Source organism: Lynx canadensis, chromosome D3, assembly GCF_007474595.2.
Source record: "Lynx canadensis isolate LIC74 chromosome D3, mLynCan4.pri.v2, whole genome shotgun sequence".
NCBI classification, from domain to species: Eukaryota; Metazoa; Chordata; class Mammalia; order Carnivora; family Felidae; genus Lynx; species Lynx canadensis.
In genome coordinates, this window is record NC_044314.2 from 55,683,160 (window position 1) to 55,708,916 (window position 25,757).

The window sequence follows — 25,757 nt, forward strand, 5'->3', positions numbered from 1 at the left end:
GTCTCATGGAGGGGGGTGAGTTTTCAAAGACACAACAGAAGCAAGATCTGTAACTCTAAGGTTCTAGTGGTGGGACAGAGAGAAAGCTTGTAATTGAACCCTCCAACTCTTGCTAGAAGCTCATTCCACAGAAGGCTTTGCTAGAGATCCATATCACAGAGATAGTCTACAATTGCATTTTTGACTTTCTTTCTCCCTGATTATACTCTATCTTTAAGATTTAGGAATGTGGCTTTTACCTCACTCCTCTTTCTTTCCCCTCACTTAGTTTTTATTCTTTGCTTACAAAGAAGACTAAATATATTTGACCATTAGATTCTACTTAGGCTGCTTTTAAAGGGGATTCACCTCTCTGCTCTCTAACGATCTGGTATGGATTAAATCGTATCCTCAAAAAGGATATGTTGAAATCCTAACCGCCAGCACCTATGGATGGGACCTTATTTGGAAATAGGGCTGTTACGGGATGTAATTAGTTAAGGTGAGGTAATACCACTCCAGGGCAAGCTGGTGTCCTTGTAAGAAGAAAAGAGACACAGACACAGCCACACAAGGGAAGAACGCCATACGAGGCAGAGATTGAAGCATGCGGCTGCTAGCCAAGGAATGCCAAGGGTGGCCAGCAAACCACCAGAGGCTAGAAGAAATCAAAGATTCTCTGCTGCAAGAAAGATTCTCTGCTGCAAGCTGGTCCTGCCAACACCTTAATGTCCGACGTCCAGACTCCAGAACTGTGAGATAGTACGTTTCTGCTGTTTTAAGCAACGCAGTTTGTGGTCCTTGTTAACACAGCCCTAGGAAATTAACAAACCACCCATCTATCCATTCATCCCTGCCTCCATCCATCCATTCATCGACCTATTCATTCAAACAACATTTATGTAGCACTTGCTGTGTACTAGGCGCTGTATACTGCACAGGAGTTTTGAGGGAACAAAGATGAGAAGGAAACCATCTCTGGTTCTAAGAGCTTTTAATCCCAGGAGACAAGAAACTTGGGGGATGCAGAGAGGAGGGACTCTCTCTCCATGGCACGTGCAGATGGCAGGGTGCTGGTCATGGGAGTCTTAGCAGGAAAGAAACTTGAAGAGGGAGTAGATGATTCTGGGCAAAAACAAAACAAAAACAAAACAAAAACCCCATTTCCAGATATAAGAATATAGAATGCAACATTGAAAGGGAATTTGCAGGTTACTCTGTCTAACCTGTTAGCTCTACATAACGAAACCGAGGCCCTTACAGGTTGTGATTGGTGTCGCATCACACAGCCAGGGGCCAGGCCAGGACCAGTATTACTGTGGGCCATGCACAGGGCAAGTGCTTTCCCTGCACTGACTCCCTTAATCCTCACCTCAGACCTCCTTTTACAAACAAGGAATCGTAAGGTGCAGAGATGTGAGTAAAGTGGATTGTCTATTAAATGGCCGACCTTGGATCAGAACTGGCTTAAGAGCCTCAGGTCCCTGTCCTGTGCGACAATTGCACAGGTTTTTAGAAATTCCAGATCTCGTTCTCTCTCCACCGTCCCACATTGGCTTACAATAATTTATAAAACGTCACATTAAAGCCAGACAGTTCCCTGTAATGTAAATGAAAACTACTGGAAAGAGGTTAGGATTAAAAATATAATTGTGCCTTTAGGCCTCGCATACTTTTAGCTTCAATGGAATGTGCTGTGCATAAATCACGTGAGTGATACATGCAGGAATATTCATGCATTCATGGAAATAGTGAAATTAAATTACCATTTCTATTGTGATTGCAATCGTCACAGATATGGATAAGATTTATTTCTCTTTCAAATTTTAGAGGGAGGGAAATCTAATGAAAATTATTGTTATACATTGATGTGCGGTGGTTGTGATACCAAGATGATTTATTCCCGTGAATATTTCCAAACAAATTTAGTTCCAGTGCATATTGATGGTCTTGGAGTTTGTACATAAAAATACAATTTATATAGATTGAGAAGAACTTTGAATTATTCGACAAATATTGTCATCCTAGGATAAAGGGGTATAGTTTGAAGCTTGAAGAAACAAAGAACGAAAGCAAGTAATTCTACTTCGCATAGGAATAGTAAGCTTATGGTTGCATTGTCCCAGGTGGCGAAGGTTACAATGGTGTCACCAAATCCTTGGACTTTTCATGCTGAGGTCCACCAGTAACTTTTGAAAGCAGGGACAGGGCTGAGATGCTTACCAGAGGCTTGGGAAAACAAATGGGAAGTTGCTGCAGGGAAACTCGATGCTTAAATATCTCACTTAATCTACCTCATCTATCTACAGGTGGCTTAGGAGTTGAGACCCTCTCCGGTCTCACAACTGAGTCTATCTTTACCTCTACGAGGTGTGGGTCACTTCAAAGGTATCTACACCCTTGAGACCTGCCTTTCTAGACTCCATTTCCTGAAGACTAACCTCTTTCATGTGTTCCACATCTAGGAAATGACTACACCTTCTAGGGTGAATTAGGACTTCCCCACAGGGCTAGGGGATATTCCTAGGCAGGGGCATTCGTTATATTCTACAGGGAAACGGGTGCAAACCCCCCACATTTACATAAACGAGTCACGCAGCCAGGCATGCCTATGGTGGGGAGTGCCTTTCCCTACAAGGAGGGTCAGATTTTCTCGCAACTTCCATTTGTTCAGCGGGATCGGGAACTGGAGGAAGTCACCATGGCTTTTCCTTAGGCATCACTTAAGAGTTTCAGGTCATAGAATTTGTGCCTACTTCTGTATTTCTTCACTGAACTCTCACGGAAACCGCAAATAGTAGGCACATCTTTTGGCTACAAGATACATAACTGATTTTCATTCCTAGCTTAAAGAAATCAGCCTCTTCACTTACGGCTGTACCATAAAAGAAGCCAGCTCTCTTATCTGAGTTAAAAATGATTTTCCTGCTCTATCATCGATCTAGTGACTTTGTTTGTAGTATCTTTTCTCAACAGAGGTTTTATATATTCCTATATATTTTTTTGGTATTACCTTCTAGGTTTCCAGCCTTGAATAATAAGTTCGTGCTGGATTGTATGGGTACAACTTCATAGATTTTCTTGCAGTATTTTAATTATTTTATTAATTATAGGTACATCTCGTGTGCCTCTGGCATGAATTTTTGTCTATGCCTAAGTTGGAGCCACTTTTATTTTCCAGCCACGTATGCCAACGCCATTTGTTAATAATCGATTTCTCCCACTGAATTAAACTTTTCGCACATAGTGATTCTCATTTACTGATGCAATTTTTCCTCCTCGCTCTATCGCACTGACCCCCTTTCCGTTCTTACACCAACGCCATCTTGTCCTGGTGGCAGTAGCTTTACTGTGTGTGTGAATACCTGGTCCGGTGCAGCCAGCAGGTGCCTCCTCAGGCCTCCCTCACGAAGAGCTTGCCATTCAGCTGTGAGGAGCTGACCGGAAGGCACTGCTAGGGCCCGGCCCTTTCTGCCCAGGGGAGGGATTCTACCAATGGCATCGTTTTTTGCTCAAGAGCTCTCCACTGGGTTGGCCGGGACTCTGTCACGTCTGCATTGGCAGTGGTGGCTTCTCCTGGCTCTTGCCTTTCACGGGTGTCAGATCTGACCGGGCGCCTGAGTCTTCTCCTGTCCAGTCCTGCTTCCTACCCTTCAGAGGCCGTCCTCCCCCTCCTCAAATTAACCTCTTCAACTCCCAGCTCTGGCTCAGCGGCTGCTTTTCAAGGACTCGCGCTGACACCTAAGGTTGATTCTCCTTATCCGCAGCTGCAACCCCATCGCCTTCTCTTGGCTAGCATTCGTCTTTTATTCTTCCAGGTAAACATTATTAGTATAGTATTACAGAATTATCTCCATAAAAATAATAGGTTTGGGGGGGCGCCTCAGTGGCTCAGTGGGCTAAGCAACCTACTCTTGGTTACAGCCCAGGTCATGATCTCATGGTTGGGGGGTTCAAGCCCTGCATCGGGCTCAATGCTAGCAGTGCAGAGCCTGCTTGGGATTCTCTCCCCACCTCTCTCTCCTAAAAATAAACAAACATTAATTTTTTAAAAAGTATTAGAATAAGGATCAAAGCATTAACAAATTCAATTTGGAAGCCAGGACATATCACTCTGCTCTCTTCCACCATCCCCACCAGTTCTAACAAGAGAAAAGGAAGCAGGGTGCGGGCAAAGGGCAAGTTCAGATTGTATTTCCTTCACTTAATAGCCAAGTGACCTTGCAAAACTTACCTTTGTGTTTCCAAGCCTCCCTCCTGTAGTATCCAGAGTAACAACGATGTTGCCTTTCACATCGTCGTTCTTCATCAGACGAGCATGCATCCAACTCACCCAGAGAGGTCTTCAGTTTAGGTTTTGAACCCAAAACCCAGGTGCCCAGGTCCCAACTTGGGAGGGGGCCTTGGTGCTCAGGTGGTTGTGATATGGACTCTTTTCAGTCAGGGAGGCTGAAGTTCTGCTGCAGCAACGAGAGGGTTCCGAATTTCGTACGTCTTAACACATAAAAGTGTATTTCTTCCTCACGTTACATGTCCCGTGTGGGTTGTAACGGAGAGAGGGTCTCTGCTTCACAGTCGTTCAGGCCTCAGGATCACATGGGCTCCATTGTCTGGAACACTCCTATTACCACAGAAGAGTCTTTACTTTCCTGTATCATAGGGTAACTACTGCACATATAGGGCCATTTAAATTTAAATTCGTTAGAACAAAATAAAATTGAAGTCAGTCATAGAAGCCATACTTCAAAGATCTGAAGCCACATGCTGTTCGTGGCTCCTCTGTGGGACAGCCCAGGTGTGAAAGGTTTCCATCACTGCAGAGAGCTCTATCGGACAAGGCTGGTCCAGTATACAGTTGATCTCCTTTCCCTTGTGTGCCCAAATTCTAGCCTTATACCCCTCCCTTCAGCCTCTGCGTGCATCGAAATGCTCTGACAATGGTGCTGGCCATTGTTCAGAAGCTTTCCATGAGGAAGGGCATTTGCAAGCTAGACATTCTTACGGCAGAGCACGTAGGAATGGTGCTGGAGGAAGATGTGGGCTGTATTTCAGATCAGCAAAGCCAGTGATAAAGGGATGGACCGGGAAAGAATAGGTGTACGTGAAAAAGCATCCTGGGAAAGACTGGTGCGTCAAAAAGGGGATATCAATTGGTTGTAAAAGCAATCGTGTAAGGATCGTATTATGATTGAATAAGCTGAGAAGGCAGGGAGGACTGACTTCACATGCTTTTAGAAATAGTCTTGTGCAGAGTAACCTCCATCTCTACTGAAAATAAAATAAGTGATGGGATTAAATTTATGAATGAAGAATTTCATTTATGTATAGGGTAGGATGTTTTAGGAATGAAAAATCCCTAGTTGAAAATACTCATCTATAGTATTGTAAAATGGAAGCTGTATTCTATTTTTATAGAATGCAGACTGCTATACCCCATATTAGTACTCCGTGCTCTGTAATACTTGCAAATGTCAGACAGATGTAAAATTTCACTACATGGTCTCTCAATGCCTCTTCTAAAATTGTGATTCTATTGGGGGTGTCCATTGCATATCCAGTGGCCTATGAGTTTGTGATTTCTTAGGACAATGATTCTCAAAGAACTTTCAGTCAAACTGTTCTCCTAATAATACTGAGATGTTATTTACCCTTTTTACAGTGTGGACATTTGCACTGAAGGTGCAAAAACAATGGTGGCTGAAACTGTTGGCCGTTTAGAGCAAGTCCAGGTAGTGGGGGAAAACTCTCCCAGAAGTCATGTTATTCAACACAATGCACTTGTAGTGAAAGAAAGAAAGAAAGAAAGAAAGAAAGAAAGAAAGAGAAGAAGGGAGGAAGGAAGAAGGGAGGAAGGAAGAAGGGAGGAAAGGAAGAGAGAAAGAAAGAGTAATGAAGAAAGATGCCTTTTATAGAGCAATAAAAATTATTAATTTTATTTGATCTCAACCCTTAATACGTCTTTTAGTAGTTTGATGGTGAGATTGGAGGTACATAAGAGCATTTTTGCTGCCTACCAATGTATGATATTTGCCCTGAGGAAAAGCACCTGTGTGGCCATTTGAGTTGCAAAGCAAACTAACTGGCTTATGCTCTGGGATATGATTCCTCCAGAGACAAACCACACTTATTCAGACTTGGGTTTTGGCAGACATTTTCTCAAAAACAAATGAAAAGAGCTGGCCACTTCAGGGAAAACTACTTCAACTGAAATTGTTTTTGCCAGTGATGAAATTTAGGCTTTCGAGTTAAAACTAGAGTCATAGAAAACTTGTCTTTGCCACCGTAAACTCTTCAGCTCTATAGCTTAAAGATTTTGAGTATTGTAATATTAGTGATTATACTGATGAAAGAGATTTTTTGGTATTGTATAATGAAATATATCCACTTAAAAGATCTGCATAACCCAGTGAACCAATATTTTCCAAATGACCAATGCATAATATTACAATCATAAATTAAGTCAGAAGTGGAAGATACAAGCCAATGTACTATGATATAAAAGAACATAAGAAGTATGATGATACGGCTTTAGATTCTACATATATCGCTTGTGGAGTTTTGGTGTCGTATTAAGAAGGTCCAGGGGGTACCTGGTTGGCTCAGTCGGTTAAAATGTCCGACTCTTGATTTTGGCTCAGGTCATGATTTCACGGCTCATGGGGTTGAGCCCCATGTTGGACTCTGCCCTGACAGCATGGAGCCTACTTGGGACTCTCTCCCTCCCTCTCTCTTTACCCCTCTCTTGCTCATGTACATGCTCTCTTTCAAAATAAATAAATAAACATTAAAAAAAGAATGTCCAAAATTTTATAAGAATACCACAAAAATACATCTGTATGAGTCTTGATTTTCTTCGTATTCTTCAACCAAAGTAATATACTGCGACAGATTGAATGCAAAAGCAGATAAGAAAATTCACCTGTTTTCCCATTAATCTAGACATTAAGGACAGCTATAAAAATGTAAAACAATCCCACTATTCTTACTGAATTTTTCTGGTTTTGGAAAATAGAGCTATTTTTAATAAAAAATATGCTATTTATGCTAACATATATTTATCATTTTTAAATGAAATATTTTAACACTTCTTTTAAATATATAATAACATAAATACTGGTAGATATAATTGAAAAAACACCTCTTGTTGGGTTCTTAAATAGTTTGAAGAGTATGAAGAAGTCATAAAAGCAAAACATTTGAGAACCACTTGCTTAGGACTAACTCTGAATTTGACTGAACATCATGGACAATTCCAATAGCACTAGAAACACCCAAGGTCTAAGTCCAGTACATAGAATTACAGAATTCCATGTATTCACTCTATACACCTTAAGTCATTGCAGGCCATGAGTTTTTTTTCAGAGAGTTTTAGAGAAATATTTCAGAGCTGAACGTAGGGAATATTTATTGTTCTTGATCTCTTCCTTAAAAGTACATTACATTTTAAAAATTTAAAATATCTCATTAAAATGATCTGAAATAAACTGCCAGAAGGACACGTATTATGTGATAGTGTTTTATTCCTCATTAATATGAATAAAACATAAGAACATCTTGTTTAAAAGGCTAAGTCATTTAGAAGAACAATTTTTACACACCAAAAAGGAATTATATGAGCAGAGGCATTCATTGCTCTTTAGCTGCTACAAAAGCGTTTCAAGGGTAAGTTTTCTTGTTGTATAAACTCTTCTATTCTATCACTTATAGTAGGTGCTTAGTTTAATAAACTTAAAAGTCCCTGTCTCTTTGTAAGTATGTGACATGAAACAACACGCACAGCGATTTGACAGGACAGTTGCTAAATATAAAGTCAGCCACGATAATCAAAGCGTCTAAAAAGAACTACATCAGTAAGCTTTCTTCCAAACTCTGCAGGCTGCTAAGCGTATGCAGTTACTCCCAGATTACAAATGGTTTGTGAGCATTCTCTCTTTTTTAAAGTAATAATATTCTACTTCATTAAATTTACTATACAATATTTTAAGGATTACCCAATACTATTAGATAAGATGTATATTGGAAATTTCCAAATGTCACTATATAATTACAACCCAAAGTTACATCTATGTCTGTTCTTTGAATTACTAATTAAACTAATCTTTTGTACCCCAAACCAGAAAGATAAAAAATGAAATATGGATCTGATTGATCAACTTTTATTATAAATGATGTTTTCCTGTGTTGATAACTGTTAACTTTGGGAGACTGTAATAGCCATCAAATTATATTTACACGTGAGTGAGCAGAATGATGTCAACATGGAACGTGTAAGTATCTAAATATCGGCTTTTACGACAATTCTAACGTGGAAGCTTCAAAGAGACACAGACTTTGGAGAGGAATGACCAACTATACTGGTGTCATTTCCTTTGGGATTTTCTCTACGTTTTTTTGAGGGTTTCTCTTTAGTCTCTGGAAAGACATGAATATAATAGGGAAAAAGGGTTATCATAGATTTTATATTTAAAAAATTCTTATTTTTAATTGATGTATCATTAAAATTTTTTTTTTCAACGTTTATTTATTTTTGGGACAGAGAGAGACAGAGCATGAACGGGGGAGGGGCAGAGAGAGAGGGAGACACAGAATCGGAAACAGGCTCCAGGCTCTGAGCCATCAGCCCAGAGCCCGACGCGGGGCTCGAACTCACGGAGCGTGAGATCGTGACCTGGCTGAAGTCGGACGCTTAACCGACTGCGCCACCCAGGCGCCCCTTAATTGATGTATCATTAACATGCAACATTATAATTAGTTTCAGGTATACAGTTTAACGATTTGACAATTGCACACATTACAAAATGCTCACTCCAAATGTAGTTACCCCCTTTTGCCATATAAAGTTATTATAATATTCTTGACTGTATTTCCTATACTTCCCTTTCATTCCTCTGATGCATTTATTTCATTTGGAAGTTTGTGCCTCTTCATCTCCTTCACCTGTTTTGTTTTGTTTTTTTAAATTTTTTTTTTTCGGGGCGCCTGGGTGGCGCAGTCGGTTAAGCGTCCGACTTCAGCCAGGTCACGATCTCGCGGTCCGGGAGTTCGAGCCCCGCATCAGGCTCTGGGCTGATGGCTCAGAGCCTGGAGGCTGTTTCCGATTCTGTGTCTCCCTCTCTCTCTCTGCCCCTCCCCCGTTCATGCTCTGTCTCTCTCTGTCCCAAAAATAAATAAACATTGAAAAAAAAAATTAAAAAAAAAAAAATTTTTTTTTTCAATGTTTATTTTATTTTTGGGACAGAGAGAGAGACAGGATGAACGGGGGAGGGTCAGGGAGAGAGGGAGACACAGAATCGGAAACAGCCTCCAGGCTCTGAGCCATCAGCCCAGAGCCCGACGCGGGGCTCGAACTCACGGACCGCGAGATTGTGACCTGGCTGAAGTCGGACGCTTAACCGACTGCGCCACCCAGGCGCCCCTCCTTCACCTGTTTTTTAACCACATTTCACCTAAAGAATCAAATCTCACCTTGAATGTTTACTAAATAATGGTCACAATCACTCCCTAAATCATAGTTTGTGGAACTAGAAACTAGAGTTTGTGGAACAGTCTGTAAGGATTTTGCATCTGTGGTTTATGTGTATCCCTGTGCTAAGTCTTGCTGGCCATTAGAGTATGTATTGAATACATGATCCTAATCTGCATGAAACCTGGATCGAGCTGAGCAGCGGGTGAAAAACACAGCATCACAGGATACAGACAACTTACAAAGTCACTTGGTTCTGGTGAGAAATCAGAGAAGGAAGAAATCAGTTTGGACTACTGAAATTGTTGGGTAAACTTTACAGACAGGAGAGTCTGAGTTTCACAAACAATGTGGAAATTCATGGCAATGTGGAAGTAGATAGGATATCATCTCCGGCCCCTGAAAACTTAAAAGAGTCTGGTAGGAAAGAAAGATACAAAGCAATGCCTTCAATACGATGCTGTGCCTCTAACAGCAGGGGAATGCAAAGGAGCACTTTGTTTGGAGTGTTAGCCATGAACAGTTGGCCATGATGCCTGGATGAAGCTCTGAAGAATGAGTAAAAGTTAACCTGATAAAGAAAGTGGGCAGAGGCTCCATGCAGAGGGAGTAACGAAAGTCATAGAGCTGTGAGGTGGCAATCAGTCTGTGGAGAACATAAATTATTTACTCTGGAATAAAGGTAGGCAAAAGGTGGGGCCAGGTCTGAATCTTGTTGTGCGGATAGGTGGTCATGGGCAGTGGGTCAGTGAGGAACTGGGGTCGAACTGGACATGGATCTGGGGCAGGGCCAGAGAAGCAAGCCTTTGGAGGATGACAGGGGACTCTTGGTCTCCTAACCTCTCCTTCTCCTAGGCACACATCTCCAGGCAGACTAAAGGTCTTGACGGTACGCACAGAAAGGACCACACGGAGGAGGACCCAGGAGTGATTTCTGCAGGTGGGATAAGTGCAAATGCAGAGAGCGCTGCCTGAGTCTGTGTGTCCCCAGGATGAGGACATGGCTGAACCCATGTCAGAGCCTAATGCTCTCACCCATACTTGAGAATTAACAGATCAAGCTAAGGCTGTGGCATAGGAAAATTATCTCATTTCAATAACGTCAAGGCTCAAGAATTATGGTTTGATTGTTTAAACTTGGGTTCAGGGCTTAGGGTTGTTTAACCTCGGATTCAGTGTTCCTGGGATATATGTAAAATTAAAATCTGGAACGGAAACACTTAAGGTCCCTACGTACCTTCCTTTGGCTCCGTCTATGGATTCTGCAGAGCACAGCTTCCCAGTTGGTGAACTGTGGCACCGAGGAATAATACAAACGGGCCAAAAGGAGTGTTGTGAAATGCTGATTCTTCTCATCTATCATCTGTGGCCTGCATTATTGCAAAGACCCCCTAACTGTCCTCTCTGTTGCGATCCTTGCCCCCCTGTAGTCTGTGACAATTAATGTTGTGTCATCTCGACTGGCCAAGGGATGCCCAGATAGCTTGTAAAATATTAGTTTCTGGCGTGTCTATACAGGTGCTTCTGGAAGAGATTAGCGTCTGATTTAGTGGACTGAGTGAGGAGGTCTGCCCTCACCAATGGGGTGGGCATCCCCTAGTGCAGGGGGGTCCTGAATAGAAAAAAAGGTGAAGGAAAGGTGACTTCCCTCTTTTCTTGAGCTGAAACATCCATCGTCTCCTGCCTTTGGACATCAGAGCTCCTGGTTCTCAGTCTTTTGACCTCAGACCTCAGTTATATCATCAACTCCCCTAGTTGTCAGGCCTTGGTACTTAGAGAAGGACACCACAGCTTTTTTGGTTTTTCAGCTTGCAGATGGCAGACTGTTGTGGGACTTCTAGGCCTCCATAACTGTGTGAGCCAATTCCCATAATAAATTTTCTCATATATATATATATATATAAATTTCCTCATATATATATATATGTAAACTTCCTCATATATATATGTAAATTTCCTCATATATATATATAAATTTATTCATATATATAAATATATATATGGAGATTATATATATATATATATATATATATATATAATCTCCATATGTCTTATTGGTTCTGGTTCTCTGGAGAACCCTGACTATTACAGTCTATCCTCAACACAGAGGATAAAGTCATCTTTTCAATCATATATGTTTTATCCCTCCTGTGCTATCAAACCTGCCTTGGCTTCTCAATCTCACTTAGAGGAAGTCCTCACAGTGGCCAGTAGAGCTCCCTATCATCTGACCTCTGTTATTTGTCCCATTTCATATCACATGATTGCCTGCCGTGGTTATTTTGCTCAGTGTACCACGGCCACCATCTTGTTTCTTAAACAAGCTGGTGACATTCTTTATCTCCACTTTGGATGTGCTTCTGACTCCCGCCTGGAGCGCTCTTCTCCCACAGAGCCACCTGACTTATTCCCTCATCTCCTCCAGGTCTTTGTTCAGATATCATATTTTTGGTGAGGTCTTCCCTGACCACGCTATTCAAAATTGGCCAGCACTACCATTGCTAAAGACAACCCTAATTTTTACTTTAGTTTGTTTATAGTTTGTCTCCCCTGACCAGAATGTGAACTCCACGATGCCAGGGATGTTTTGTTGTTGTTGTTGTTGTTGTTGTTATTATTCATTGCTGAATCACTACTACCTAGAGAACTTGATAAAGAATAAGAGCTCGATAACAGTGTTTTTGTATGAATGAATACGCAAATAAATTTTGACATAATGGAATAAAAACTTCAACTGGATTTAAAATCCATTATCAGAAGAATTTAAAAATTACATTTGTCAGTAGGAGAGCTGTTGTGGTATTTAAATATAACAAGGCCTTATAAATTTAGAATGATTATAACATCAATGGCTTATATATTTTTATTACCTTGTTATTTAAAAATAACACCAAGAGAGACCATCAGAATTTGAATAAGTCATCATTAAAATTTCTTGTGGAGGAATCATATGGAAACATTTCAGGCATTAAAAGCAGATACTGAAAACATATGCTCATGTAAAGACCATGGGAAACTTATCATAAACATTGAAAATATATTAAAAATATTATTTAAAAATCACATTTATCTTAAGGTACTGTCTATATATTTACTCATAATTATATAAGGGAAAACCATTATTTTTCTCACACAGCCCAACATACATCCCCAAATCCTTCCACTTCACCCCATTTGCCATGCAAAATTATGACTTACTATGTATGTTATTAAGTAAATAAGGGTGGCAAGTTCTGGTCTAGAGGGCTCACCATGAACCAATATTCCAAAGTGTGAATGTGGGCTTGAGGGATGGGGACCCGATGTGTCTACACTCTAGGCTATGGGTGAGTTGTGAAGTCTCTACTGTTGATGCTGAAAAGGTGGGTAGGTTCTCAGCGTGAGTTGCCTTGAATGTCACAATGAAGTTTTTGGCCTTTATTTTATAGGGATGGAGCAAGGAGTGGCAAATTTGTTCATGAAATATTAGACCACATCTATGGCATTTCACAGGCCAAATGATACAGCCACATACTCACAGTGGTCATGATTTGCTAGAATACGAGTTTTTACTCATGGGTCTCACCCTTTCATATGCAAGCCCTAATCCACTCTCTGCCCTTTTCTATATTGCATCATCTCCCGCACAAAAATCAACTCGTTAGAGATAACTGTCTCCTTAATTTGTCAAGTAGGCCTTGATCACAGCCTGTTTTAATTTGGAGGGTCAGGTATACAGAAGGCCAAAGCTACTTCTTCTTGATAAGAGTGTGAGAAGACTCGGTTGGGGGAGGAAGCTGTTCATATAAATTCTGCTGTGACTGTCAACGTTCCTGATTATTTTATTTCAGAAAAGAAGAGGTTCTTCTGAGTGGAGCCCATGCCTTCATGGTCAGGACATTAGTTGGTGTTCCAGTCACGGTGAAGGAAAGTAGGTGAAAAGAAAGAGTTATATAAATCTCAGCAGCACTGAAGACATTCTGTGATTCCCAACACTTGTGGGTGATTTATCACCCCTGGGTGCAAAGAGTCTGCAGGCATCATACTGTCGAGGGCCTACTATAGAGGATGACCAGACCTGTTGTCCATCTAAAAGACTTGAAAAGTTTCCAGAAAAGAGTAGGAGCTGGTGATGTTTAGGCTGAGCACTCCTGATGACGGACAGCACGCCTCACAGGGGTGCTGGCGGTCATGTGATCAAGCTGATTAAAAGCTGACCGACAGTAACCCTGAAACATGGAGGGTGGTCTCAGAGCATATATAAAATCTAAGTCAAAACCTCAATTTCAGGTAGATAGAGCATACAATGACCTGGAAAATGGATCTGAAGGTTCAGGTCCCGGGTCATACAGAAAGATCTGGAAGGAGGGTGATGGTTCTCTGGGTCCCACCAGGTGTAGAGCTGGTTGGATTCTCTCCACAGTGCCCCCATGCCCTTGATTCAGCTCAGGTGGGCCCTTATTTCTGTCTAGGAATCCGGATCAGATCTTATCCAACTTCTGCACTCATTTCAGTGGTTTACTAAACATATATGTATCAGGTATTGTACTAGCTGCTGGGAATACAAAACATAATGTAGTTTGTCTTTGCTTGAAAAGTCACCGGCTGCTAGGATTATAGATTGCTGACAGGGAACCATGGTGGATCCCACCAGGGGAGTTGTAGCAGTGGGGGGAGTCCTGGGAAGGAATTCACTCGGGCTTCACTTTGAAGAGAGGTAGGTATTCTGAGCAGGATCTTGGCCACCTTAACTTGGGTGAGCTTGCCAAGATGTGGATTTGAAGCTTCCTATAAGCACAGCCATGGTCACTGTTCATATCCAGGCTGAGGGCCACAGACTTAAGCTGAACCCTGGCAACTGGAACCATGAGGTTTGCTGATCAATAGATTCTTTCCGTTTGTGCTCTTCAAGATGTCATCAAAGTTGAGCCACACTTGCTGAGTAGTATTCCAGAGATAATTTACATATAGCCCAATAGCTGAGGCTAATGAAAAAATTCACCTTAAAGTCACCATGAGGTACTCGGAAAGTCTGAGCTCTATGGAAGGCCAGACGTGGATGAGAAGTTGGGCAGCACCTGACATCTAGTCAGGAGGCAGCTAGCTCGGTGTCCAAAACCGCCTTGGGCCATTGGCTTCTCCATCCTCAAGGACAACTCCTCTGAAATCAAACTAGGTAGCATTTCCCCAAATAAATTCAAGCCTGACAAAACCGTTGAAAGCAGAGCAAAATGATCCCCGAAATATAGCAATGTCTTGCAACATTGCAGCGAATACACTGGAAAGTGAAATACGATTCTGGCAACATTTAAATAGAGAACGCATGTGATATTTGCATGGGCTAAACCTGGCTCAGACAGAAGACACCCTAAGGAGGCTCTAAAATCTAGTACTAGTATTTTCTCTTCGCTGAGTTAGGAAAAGGAATTACAACATTATTTGGATTACTCTTCATAGGCAAAGTTATATATCCTTAAAATGTACTAGTATGCTAAGTGTATGCATTCAGGATATAGTGTGGAAATGCACACGGACTCTCTCGGTGTGAAAAGGAATCACAATTGTACATACACAATAACCGCATGCAAAATGAAGACGTTGATAGGAGGACAACTAAATTTTTAAATTTTAGTAGACAAGGGGGGGAAACCCCACTGCATTTGGGTGAGCGGTCTTATCCGCCCTGATCTCATTCCCAGAACCAGCTGGATAATCCTGGTCTGCAGTCTGAAGTATGTGCCTGTTCCCACCTCCTTCCACCCCACCCAGCAGTGGGTGGGTTTTACATCTCTCAGCAACAGCGCAGGAAGAGTGTTTCCGCTTTAAATTAATTAATATGCTACATCAATCCGGTGCTGCTCTTGGTATGAGTTAATGTCAAATAGAGTTTGCTGATGCGGCAGGGAAACCACTGACTCCACCGAAACAGCAGGACCTCTGAGCGATGTTTGCCGCATACACACCAAAGGCTGCACGGTGTTCATGGTGGGGACGGTTTCTTTGGCAATCCACCTAACCAAAGTCAGGAAAGTCTGGCCTCGTTAGTACCTCCTTTGTATTCGAGCATATTATTTCAGAAGGGAGGGAGATGTTTTACCCCTGTTATCTTGTCTTGATTCTTTAAATCTCTGTGCATGCTTTGGTTCCTTCGTATTTTATTTGCATGAACATGTTCTAAATTCAATCCAAAGCTGAAGGAACCTTGGACCTGGCTGGGACGTAGGACCGAGAAGCAGGATTTCAGAAAGTTTGAGTCCTCACTGGCATGGGTATTGTCATGAACCATCACTTGCGGGAAACCAGCTTCACAAAGGAAGCCTACGAGAAGTACATCAAAGATTACGTGAAATCAGTCAAAGGCAGACTTGAAGAACAGAGGCCAGAAAGGGTGAAACCTTTTATGACAGGGGCTGCAGGACAAATCGAGCACATCCTTGCTATTTTTAAAAACTACCAGTCCTTTATTGGTGAAAACATGAATCCGGGAGGCATGGCTGCCCCGCTGGCCTACTGCAAGGAGGGTGTGCCCCCATATATGATCTTCTTTAAGGATGGTTTAGAAATGGAAAAATGTTGACGAATTTGGCTATTAACTTTGGACGTTATCACCTGTCGTCATAGCTGGCCGCTGCTCATTCACACAACACCAGGACTGAAGACGGATGGGACTGACGTCATCTTGAGCTCTTCATTTATTCTGACCTTGCTTTATCTGGAGCCGAGGCATCGTTTCTAAGAAAACGTGCCATGTAGGTTGTTTAAAAATAAAATGCATTTAAACTCAAAAAACCTCTTTACCGTCAAGGTAAAGAAGGACCTTTGAGATGCTGTGGTATCATTTAGAAGGGACAGATTACAGGGTGAGTGCAGAGCTGGGATAATTGAGCTGTAAAGCTCAATTGAGCTGAAAAGACAAGGCTGCCATTAGTACGGGGACAGCAGCGTGCAAATAGGCACATACGTGTGTTCTGATTTATTTGGAATATTCTTACCTGCGGCAAATTACCCCCAGACACGCCCAGAGACAACCTGAGCTCTGCTTCAGCCTTGTTTGGGACATATTCAGCCGATCAGGTGGCTTCTCATCACCCCGCCTCCCACCCGGAGCCCCGCAACTCACGCTTATTTATAAAATGTCTGAAATCCAGAACACACCTGTTCCAGAAAAACAAAATCACACAAAAGTTCTGGAGCAAGTAGGTGAGCCCACAGAAGCCTGAAGGTAACTGCTGTGGGATCAAGTATTAACAGGGCCAGGCAGAGCAAACCATCGCACGGAAGGATGTTTCTGTGAAAAAAATCCCGTTGAGAGATGCCGGGAGTGGGCTGTGCCCATGGGAATGGCAGCGGAAAGTTCTGGAGTTACATGAGCCGGCCGGTGGGAGTGAAAATCCCTTTGTGGGGCGAGACCAGCCGAGGAGGGGTTGGGAAGCAGTGCCTCTTACCTTCAAAGGGTTTGAATTTGCCTCTGGGCTCGGTGAGGAGTCGGACGTATCATAAATGAGCATCATCTACTTGGGAGAGGGGAGAGAAGGCGGCATAGAGTTGCTCTCCTTGGCCAAACACGGAATTCATCCGGTCTGAGTGTCGCAAGCAGAAAGAAGTCATCGCTTACAAGATGCTGGGCGCTACCTGAAGCGCTTAACGCTTAACTAGTTCTCACGGCGCACGTGAACTTGCCATTTCTGTCGGTCCAGGCTGGTCAAATATCGCCATTTTGACGTGGTTTTAAACTATCGCTTCACACATTCTCCCACCTGACAGATTTGAAAGACTTGCTAAAAACTCGCCCAACGTCACAAAGCTAGTGAGCAGCTACAGATCAAGTGATCTTGCAGGGACAAATGGTACACTTGAAAGGGGATGCTGGAAGAAATGTAATGAGAGATTGATTACAAATGGGGTTAAGAGAAATCAAGAAGGAGGGGGAACCTCCTGGAAAAGCCACCCTAGAGAGGTAAAGGAAACGGACATGAATGGGTACGGACCTCAGGACAGAGTGGGCACTGGGAGACGGCTGGAGCTGGAAGAAGGGTCGAGTTGAACAAAATACCAAAGGGATGTGTGTGTGTGTGTGTGTGTGTGTGTGTGTGTGTGTGTAGGGGAGGGCTGTAAGTCACCATGACTCATGCATGGCCTTATAAATGGCGTTAGCATTTTTCTTTTTTCGTATCTAAAAGGTCTGGAGTCAGGTGTTTATTCTTTTTAATACGCAGTCCCTGTCAAAAAATTCCGTAGGCGCCATTCTGGGCACAGCAGGGGCATTTCATGGACCACGGCCACGGAACGACAGCTAGAAATTAGTCATTAGTTCTTAAAAGACATCCATTTATTGTCAAGCCTTAATTAATAGGTATCCAACTGGCCAGGACACTCAACTAGACTTCTGTGTCCCCTTCATCTTCTGCTCCCTGCCAGCTCACATTTAGGAGGAAGGGGCAATGACAAGCCAACACGCTAATATCAGAGTTTTAAAAAGCCATCTGTGCCCAGAGGAGCAAGCCCTTGGTAGGCTTCTGGACTCTGCCAGCCGTGCTCGACTCCTCTCTCAATCCTCTGTCTTCTTACCTGTCTGTTGCCAACCTTCGCTGCTGTTCCAACCTGTAGTCTTCATGTGCTCCGACCTGTGACTGTCCCCTGACTCTGGCCTCTGTGATTCAGGGAAGTTCAGGCCCAGGTAACTCGTGGATGTGCCGGCTGGTCCCTCCTGTTCCCAATGGCCCTCAGATCCCAATGTGCCCCCGTCCTCCACCGACTCCCATCTGCTGATAGTGATATGTGGGAAACTTGGCCTTTCTCAGAAATAGCTGGAACGTGAGAAATTATTCCCCCGGAAGGAAGCCAGGCTGTGTGAGGAAGTCTTCAATCTTAGGGATAATTCCTTCTATTTTAAAAATGTCAGAGGGGTGCCCAAGTGGCTCAGTTGGTTGAACGTTTGACTTCGGCTCAGGTCATGACCTCGGTTCGTGAGTTCCAGCCCTGCGTCGGGCTAGCTGCTGTTAGCGTGGAGCCTGCTTCAGATCCTCTGTCCCCCTCTCCCCCTCCCTCCCCTGCTCATGCTCTCTCTCTCTCTCGAAAATAAACATTAAAAACATAATGAAATGTCAGAACATCCCAATCATACCCAAAATATCCAAGTTGGTCAGATTTGCATAATCTATTTGACAATCTATCTGGGGCTCTCCAATCGCTAAATGTCAGAGGTGATGTCATGCTTCATGCTTCCAGTGGATCGTCCGTATTTCTGGTCACAGGAAACTCCTCTTCACCTTAAGTCTAAGTTTTTAAAAGTTCAAAGCACCTAATGTTTGCACGTGAAGTGAGTTTTATATCACGTTTTGATGCGCAAGTCCCGTAACAAACAGGCTTTTACCAGGAATTTATTCGGAAAAGCAACTTTCAGGCTCTGTCCTGAGGTCAGTACACATTCCTGTCCATTTCCCTCACCCCCTGTATCCACAACACTGTATAGTGAGAAGAAATATTAACACGAAGACTCTGATACATGGAGAAATCCTGGAAGGGTGTTCTGAATCATCAAATCAGAAATTCATAGCGTCATCGGCATTAGTATATTACCTGGTATTGTCAGTCTTTAAACATCGTCAAGTCACCTATGAACTACAGAGTATGAACTGATCAGACCAGTTTTCCCCAACTATTTCTGAGAATTGACAGGTTTCATACAAAAGAAATTCCATTGAATTCTTAGTTCTATCTTTTCCAACGGTTCAGGTTATCCTCGTGCTTGAAGCACCTGCTCTATTTTTAGCCTTCCCTTACGTGTCACTTATATGATACAAACCAGGAACTGTAAAACTGGAAGAACTGCTTGATAAGAACTCCAGCCCATTTCCCCACCGCTTGCAGGATATCATAAGCCCGTTCTGAAATCAGACATGTGCTCTCCATCTTGTTTTTCCTTTACCATCTCTAGACAGGAGATTCCCCACCACCCACATCCCCTGCTCCAAGTCACCCCCATCCTTCCCTCCTCCCGCCCCCCCCCCCCCAGTCCTGTCTTGAGACTTCGGCTCGGCTCCTCGGGTAGCAGGATTTTCGATCAGAACCGGCAGGTGGCGCCCTTTGGTGACCCTCAGTCATGAACACCGGAGTGTTTCTCTTGGGACCTTCCCCCTTAGACCTCTGCTTGTCTCCGTTAAATTGTCAGTTAGGTTAACGCTCCCACAGTTACCAGAGCAGGGGATGGCACTGGCAGATGGCAGCTGTTTGGAGTCATAAGGTGCCAGATCTATGAAGCATTCCTGGGGGGCAGGCTTCTGTTTTCTGAGAGTCCTGCTCCTCGTCCCCCACCACCTTCTTTATCTGGTGTCTGCTGGACAGTATACATTTTCCAAGGATCGATTCCAGGGTCACTTCCTATATCTCACCTAGGAGATTTTTCTCATCTGGGTTTCTAATTTCCCTCCACATTCTATTGCATCTCCCTCACATTCTATTGCATGTTGTTGTTGTTGCTGCTTTTGTCTGCCCGCACGCCTCTTTATGAACAGCTTTGTGTGGCCACGATTGCTTCTTCTCCAGTGCTGTTTACTTCAAGGCTTTTTGAAGAGCCTGCGTGCAAGGCCAGTCTTGTGTGATTACAACAAACAAACGCTGAAGCACTTTGAGGGCCTCACTGCAATAATTTTTATTATTGGTGCCTCCTCGGAAACTTGTGAGTTTCTGCCACTTTGGTTATTCTTATTGGTGTTTGCAAGGCCATTCCAGCTGTGCCTTTACGACGCAGCTCCTGGGGCGCCTGGGTGGCTCAGTCGGTTAAGCCCTCTGACTTTGGCTTAGGTCATGGTTTGTGGGTTCGAGCCCTGTGTCGGGCTCTGTGCTGACGGCTCAGAGCCTGGAGCCTGCTTCGGATTCTGTGCCTCCTTCTCTCTGCCCCTCCCTTGATCATGTTCTGTCTCTCTCTCTCAAAAATAAACAAACATTTAAAAAATTAAAAAAAAAAAAAAGACACAACTCTTGTCCCGGCGCCCTTATTTTCATCTTGACCAGTGGCATTGCCAGTTGCTGCTTTTGTCATTTTGCCATCCTTGGTCTCTCTCAATGTTCCCAGGAATCACTCCACTCTATCTCACAGCCTCCCAACGCGAGGCAGATAACAGTATTGCCCTGGGCACATTTAGCACTAGAAACATTCCACGTGTGACGTTCAGAATATGGTCTCAATATATCCCCACAATAATTTGTCCAGGGAGAAGTTAATTTCCTTTTATCAACGATGAATCACAGGTTAAGAGACTTGCCGCCCGGAAATCCTCAATCCTAAGTCATTGCTCTTTCTACCGGGCCAGTAGTTCTCAAAGTGCGGTTTCCACACTTTGACAGCAGCAGCACCTGAGAACTTGCCAGAAATGCTAATGCTCAGACCTTGCCCCAGACCTACTGAATCAGAAACACTGGCAGTGGGACCCAGGGTTTCATTTTTTTTTTTTTTAATGTTTATTTATTTTTGAGAGACAGACTGTCCGAAGCAGGCTCCAGGCTCTGAGCTGTCTGCACAGAGCCCGACACGGGGCTCAAACTCACGAACTTTGAGATCATGACCCGAGTCGAAGTCAGATGCTTAACCAACTGAGCCACTCAGGTGTCCCATGGGCCCAGGGTTTCAATGTGTCCTCCATGTATTCTGATGCAAGCTTAGGTCTGAGAGTCACTTCACAAGACCAGTGATTCTCCACACTGGCTGTACATTAGATTCATCTGGGAAGTGTTAAACAACAACAACTTTTTAATGCCAGGGCCCCACCTCCAGGCCAATTAGCTCAGAATCTTTAGAGGCTCGGACTTCAGCATCATTAATAAAAAAAAAATCTCCAAGTGTAACGTGCCACTAGATGTAAGATCCTTGGCTCTGGATGATGCAGAGTCTATGTTGACTGCGAATTCCTTTGGTCCTCAAGAAGCATCCCCAGGTGGGGCACCTGGGTGGCTCAGTCTGTTTAGCATCCAACTTCAGCTCAGGTCATGATCTCGTGGTTTGTGGGTTCCAGTCCCACATCGGGCTCTGTGCTGACAGTTCGGAGCCTGGAGCCTGCTTTGGATTCTGTGTCTCCCTCTCTCTCTGCCCCTCCCCCACTCATGCTCGGTCTCTCTCTCTCTTCTTCAAAAATAAGTATTAAAAAGAAAGGGTTTGCCTAAATATATACACATATATATGTATATGTGCGTGTATACGTAAATATATACATATATAGGTATATGTGCGTGCATACGTAAATATACATATATAGGTATATGTGCGTGTATACGTAAATATATACATATATAGGTATATGTGCGTATACGTAAATATATACATATATAGGTATATGTGCGTATACGTAAATATATATATATAGGTATATGTGCGTATATATATAAATATATACATATATATGTATATGTGCGTATATATAAATATATACATATATATGTATATGTGCGTATATATAAATATATACATATACATGTATATGTGTGTATATATATACACATATATATGTATATGTGCGTATGTATATAAATATATACATATATATGTATATGTGTGTTATATATAAATATATACATATATACGTATATGTGTGTGTATATATATAAATATATACATATATACGTATATGTGTGTATATATACATATATATTTATATGCCTAAAAATATATATAAAGAAGCATTCATAGGAAAGGTATGACATGAACGTAGTCAAGCACACAAATGGTTTTTCGAATTGTGCAATGCTATCAACCTGTTAACTCTGTGTATTCCGACAGTAAGTGTCCCAGCAAATACAGTAAATATAGCTAATCCACAAATATGTACATGCCTGTACAGATACACACCTTACCCAACAAGCAGTGCAATGATCATAGGAAGCGGCCTGCTTAGGTTCTGGATTCGATGCACACTTCTATGCTTGATATCAGGCGAGCTAGCTGCTCTATATTCACTGTATTGCTGACAATATTAGCTAGAGCCTCCCCCATAGAAAAGCACGAACCACCTACATAAGGGTCATCGTACACATGCTTTTTGTTTGTTGCTGTTTTGCCTCGGAACAAAGTGAAAACTGGCCCCAATACAGGAAGGACCCTAGCTGTGGTCACCCACATCACAAGGAATCGTAACAAGAAAAGGGGATTTTGCAGCTTCTGACTTCTTTACCCAAGCTGAGGGATATTTTTTTTTTCTCCAATAGAGGCAATTAGCTATTTCTGCGATAAACTAGTTTGGGTTCTCGTGCACAGAATAAGTGATGCACGGTGTTGAGGGGAGAAAAGATGGGATAAAACTCCATTTTATATTCTACAAAGAATGTTCTCCTACATTCCTGCTTGGTCATGTACTTTCTCATGGGTCTAAAGGCTTTTCACCTTTACAGTCTTTACAGCTGGCTATCATTCCCTATTTAACTATGAGTAAACTCAGCTCAAAGTGTCTAAGTCACTGGCTGATGGTGACAAAATTAGTGACAGGGCACAGGATTGCTGAGCCCAGAGTCGTCTTTTTTTTTTTTTTTTTTTTTTTTTGAGACCATACTTACTTAAATATGGGGCTAGTGACAGGCGGCTCTATGCAGAGGGAAGCAAAAGTTAAGCAAACCCAAAGAAGCATGATCTTTCGATTACACTGTGGAAACACTGAAAATTGCTTTTATGGTTTACTAACTACTACCCTTCAAAAGCAAATATGCTGCCTAAACTGCTAACGTGCATTCAAGGCAAGGCTTATTCATTTGAAAAGATCCAGCATAGGGTGTTACTATAAATAACTTCATTCTCTATAACAGAAACTCATCTATCACCATTCTAATTAGTACGTGACTAAAGAAGTAAGTAGTTCACAAAGGCATCTAGCATTTGGTGACTGTAATAATGGCTTTCAAGTTCCAGGGACACGTCACTTTTCCAGCCTCCTTCTCATTTACATATCTCTCACTCTCCATTATTCTCAGGCTCTAAATAAAGTTATTGGTATTCTTTCATAAACTTAAAAAAATATACGTAATAATGGTTACAGACACTCTCAATGACTAGAAAAATAGAACAGCACAGGGAAGATAGAAAATCATTACATACTCTGCCCTCAGAGACAGGAAGTCACTACCATCATTTTGGTATAGGTCTATGCATTTTTTGTGAGTAAACATTTTTACCTGCTTAACACCATAACATATAAACTGTTTTATCTGGTTTTACACTAATTAATATGTTAGGATTATTTCCTCTATAAGGTCAGTATTTTACAATTTTGGGTGGTTCCTCAGTATTCTATCTCATGTCGTTTCCATTATTTACTTACAAATTTCCTCCTATCTACTGTTAAACCTTTTCCATGTTTAGAAGCAACACTGAGCTAAATAAACATCCTCGTACATTAAATCCTGTACAACTCTTGTGTCTTATTTAGGAAAAATCCCCACAAGTGGATTTGCTGGGTCAAAATCTTTGTAAAAAACTTAAGAATATGTTTTATTGATCCTACTCCAGACAAATTACCAACTTACACTCCCACCAGAAATGGCTTTTGCTTTGCATCTTCACCAGGCATGGAATTAAAAGGATGCTTTGGCCAATCGATCGTTGGAAAATTATACTGTGTTAAAATGTGCATTTCTTTGTCATTGCTGGTCTTTAGAGATCATTTTGACTTCAGTATTATTCAAGGGGAATGAGTAAGCCTGAAAGTCAGCCAAAAAAACATTCTAGCTCCTTCCTGTTGCACAGGGCACTTACGAAAATCCACATAGGGGTGCCTGGGTGGCTCAGTTGGTTAAGTGTCTGACCCTTGATTTCGGCTCAGGTCACCATCTCAGGATCGTGTCGGAGCTCTATCTGGGTTTGGAGCCTGGGTAAGATTCTCCACCCCTTCACTGTCTGCTCCTCCCCTGCTTGCTCACACTGTCTCAAAAAAAAAAAAAAAAAAATCCAGGGGGCACCTGGGTGGCTCAGTCGGTTAAGCGGCCGACTTCAGCTCGGGTCATGATCTCGCAGTCCGTGAGTTCGTGCCCCGCGTCGGGCTCTGTGCTGACAGCTCAGAGCCTGGAGCCTGTTTCAGATTCTGTGTCTCCCTCTCTCTGACCCTCCCCCGTTCATGCTCTGTCTCTCCCTGTCTGAAAAATAAATAAAACGTTAAAAAAAAAATCCATATATTATCTTGGCTGATAAGCTCTTCTTTAAGCTTGTGCTACAAGAACCTGCTCAATCTGTTAAAAGATTACAGTTATCTCAAAGAAACATGACAAGCCACTGTGCATGCATGTGTTCATAACCACACTCGGGAAGCATTAGCTCTTTTTCTTACCCTTCCTTAGAGTTAATCGGCTCTGATAAAAACTATTTGTCGAAATGAAATGTCATTTTGAGAATACAGTTTTACATGCACCAATGGCCTGCCACAAAATATAGTTTTTTTTAAAAAATGGAGTAATCCAATTTCACTCAAAGAGTAAATGCTCATTAAAATATAAGACCACCTCTATGGCAATCCAAGACAGAGGCTTCTGACACTGGTTAATCTACAGGAGTGAGACCAGTAAAAAAGCTTTTAAGGGAAGGTACGTATAACCCTCATTGTAATTCAGCAGCAATTGCAGATCCATGTTCCAGAGCCCATGTTAGTGTTTTTATTTTTTTGTTTTTTTCCAACGTTTTTATTTATTTTTGGGACAGAGAGAGACAGAGCATGAACGGGGGAGGGGCAGAGAGAGAGGGAGACACAGAATCGGAAACAGGCTCCAGGCTCCGAGCCATCAGCCCAGAGCCTGACGCGGGGCTCGAACTCACGGACCGCGAGATCGTGACCTGGCTGAAGTCGGACGCTTAACCGACTGCGCCACCCAGGCGCCCCCATGTTAGTGTTTTTAAATTAAGAGATGTGCTGGCAAGAAGTCAGCAAAACGGAGGAAATGGATTACAGTAATTGTAAAACAAACAAACAAACAAACAAACAAACAAACAAAAGGCTGACTAGTTCTACAAGGTGTGTGATCTAACCCACTAGGCCCAATTCACTCCGTGACTCCAGAGAAAGGATCCTATACGTTGTTCTAAGGTTGGCAATTCTGTAAGTGAAGTTTCTTCAGATCCCTGTGTGATCAGCCTGGGAACGCAGGTTACCAATGGCGACACCATATTGCTTTTAGGTTTGCGATTTGTTTTTCCGCTCATTTGAGAGAACCACAGATGCTCGTTTTCTTACAAACGCAATCTGAGAGCAAACTGAGAAGCAAAGTGTTTCTTTTTTTGTGGGGGAAATTGCTAACTAGGTGGAATTCTTCAGTTTCAGGAAGGGCGATCTCCAGGGTCTTTTCCGCACCCAATGTGATGCTGCATTTT